This window comes from Chrysochloris asiatica, unplaced genomic scaffold (genome assembly GCF_000296735.1).
Source record: "Chrysochloris asiatica unplaced genomic scaffold, ChrAsi1.0 scaffold00064, whole genome shotgun sequence".
In the NCBI taxonomy this organism is placed as follows: domain Eukaryota; kingdom Metazoa; phylum Chordata; class Mammalia; order Afrosoricida; family Chrysochloridae; genus Chrysochloris; species Chrysochloris asiatica.
Window position 1 is genome coordinate 6,780,547 of NW_006408582.1, and position 2,723 is coordinate 6,783,269.

The 2,723-nt window shown below is 42.6% G+C and overlaps 1 pseudogene; it reads right to left on the reverse strand.

The window, feature by feature from the left end:
• Positions 1–828: 828 nt before the first annotated feature.
• Positions 829–1,344, reverse strand: LOC102813044 (annotated as a pseudogene).
• Positions 1,345–2,723: the final 1,379 nt, after the last annotated feature.

Genomic DNA, 2,723 nt, shown 5'->3' on the forward strand with positions numbered 1-2,723 from the left:
CACAACACCAGGGCAAGTCCAAAGTATTGACGCAAGAGTTCCAGTTCATACATGTGTGGGTTCATTCTAAACAAAACATACTTAAACCTGTCTCTGCAATCAGTGGATGACCATAGACAAGTTCTCTCAGTAATACGTTTGTCTTAGTTTCATTAGGGATCCTTCAAAAAAAAAAAGCTCCAATAAAAACAGTGGCTTCTAGGGGATCTGCAGAGCCAGTTCAATTCAGAGCAGAGAGGTCAGCTTAAAAGGTATGGCAACTGAGTTTTAAAATTCTAAAGGGGTCACCTTACTAGGTTTTTTTTTCCCCAAAGGATACAGAACAATCATTTGGGCTTGTTAGGAAGACATTTTAAGAAAACTGCAAACTACACTGGTGAGAAACAAGCCAGGAAATTATACTGAGGCATTTTTTTCCCATCATAACAATGCACTTTCCTCATTCTTCAAGGGCAGCAGGGGCTGTCCTATAAGCATTTCATTGGACAACAGTATCCCATCCAACCCTACAGCCCTGATCTTGCCCCTTCAGAGTTCTTTTTGTGCCCCAAACTCAAAAATATTCCCAAGGAACATGATATGTGTCCTTCGAGGATGCCCAAAGTGCTATTTTGATGTGGTATAAAACAAAGAACACAGCATTCTTCAGGGAGAGGTCAGAGAAATGGAAGCACCACCTTCAGAAATGCACAGGCCTAGATGGAGGATGTGTTGAGAAACTACAGCTTCTTGAAGTGTGCTTCCTAAAGTGTAGCAATACTGTTAGCCTCACCCTGGCAGGTCTTTCCTTTTCCCCTTGAAGCAGCTCCTCTCCAAGGTAGGGGTAGATCAAATACCTAAACCAAGTTCCTGATATTTTTCAGGATCCTCCTCCATCAGCGTCCTGATCTGGTTGTTATAGTGGTGGGCTGTAGGTTCTTCCACAGTTATGGTGCAAGCCGTTGCCCCTTCCTTCCCAAGCAAGGCAGTTCCAGCTCCCAGGACAAACCCCATCACGTTCCAAAAGGGCATCAGATTCGTCGGTCAGACCCTGAATGTGACCATCGACTCATTGAACTTCTCCAAATGGTCCTTTTCTTGATCCCACATTTTCTAGATGACCAGCTCAATGGTCATCCAGCCCAGGACGGCCATATGCCCGGCATAAATGCGGTTAGCTCCATATTCACCAGCGTGATCCACCCAGATGATCCAATCCACACTTGCCCAGTTGATACTGTCTGAGGTCATTCCTGAACTGTACGACCTGGCATTAACCCTCCTTTCATAAGCTGAAATGGCCTGCCGAGCACCTGTGTATACCTGCCACAGAGAACAAGCTGCTGTGGCCTCTGCACAGCTCATTGTCCCTGACAAAGAAGCATCAGTCCTCAGAGAACTGGACCTAATGCGACCTTCCATCATCTTTTCATTCCACTTTACCACAAACTTTCAGAAGTTTACTCTGGATCAGAACTTAAAACACAGGCATTCTGTCTCCAATTTTCCATTTCATTATTCACATTTGGGATGCAAGCCCATGTGGGCAGATACATGGCTGATTGATTTTGTTCTCTGCTACATCCCCACACCTAGAACATAGTAGACGCTCATCATCACAATGAATGAGTATATTGTTATGGGTGGTAAGTACCTTTGAGTCAGTTCTGGCTCATAGTGACCTTGTGTAGGGTTTCCGAAGCTTTAAATCTTTGAAGGAACAGAAAGCCTCATCTTTTTACTGTGGAGCACCTGGTGGACTTGAACCACTGACCCAAGGTTCACAGTTCAGTGTTCATATTAATTCATTCTATCATTTAACATATATCTAAAATGTTATTAATTCAACAAGTATTTGAGAGCTTCCTATGTGCCAGCTTTTCACATTTATTAAAAGTAGGAAATAAACCAGTAGTGGCCCTGTGGGTTAAATGTTGGGCTGCTAACCACAAGATCAGCAGTTCAAACCCATCAGCTGCTCCCATAAAAATTTACAGTCTGTGAAACCCTCTACAGGCACTATGAGTCAGCATCAACTCAGTGGTGGTAGGTTCAGTTTTAGTTTTAGTGAGAAAATACCCTTTTACAGACTCTTTCCTAATAATAATAATAAATAACATTTATTATTATTTCTATTAGAACAGATTTGGGGAAGAAAATTAAAAGAAGATGAGAATCATATTAAAAAGGGTTTGTGGTGTGAGGCAATTAGAATGTTTAATAAATACATCCAATTCTGAATCAGATACAAGAACAAATGGGGTAAAAGTCTACGATTCTGTTTTTGCTTGTTTGTTTTACTTGTGAGGGTATTGAAGTATTACTAAGTAGTAACTTAATTAATTTTGTATCCCTACAGTAAATTTTCATTATGTTGCTACTCTCCATCCTACTCATCAGCCATCATTCCCAGGAAGTATACTTATCATTCAGTTGAGAGAATGCCTCACTTGAGAGTCCTGCTTTCCCTTGTCTCACTCCTCAGCTCTACAGGGCTTGCTTAAATAGCACCAATGAGAGGCTTCTTGGTGCAATGGGAAGAACACCAAACTTGGAGTCAGGAAACCTGAGTTCAGGACCTGAATGCTCCTCCCCCACTATGTGACTTTGGACAAGTCCCCTCTCCTCTCTGGGCCGCAGTGTCTGTATCTGTAAAAGCAGAGGCTCTAACTGCAAGGTCAGTGGCTCAAGCTCACCAGCTGCTCCTCGGAAACCCTATACAGGGTTGCTATGGGTCAGAACTG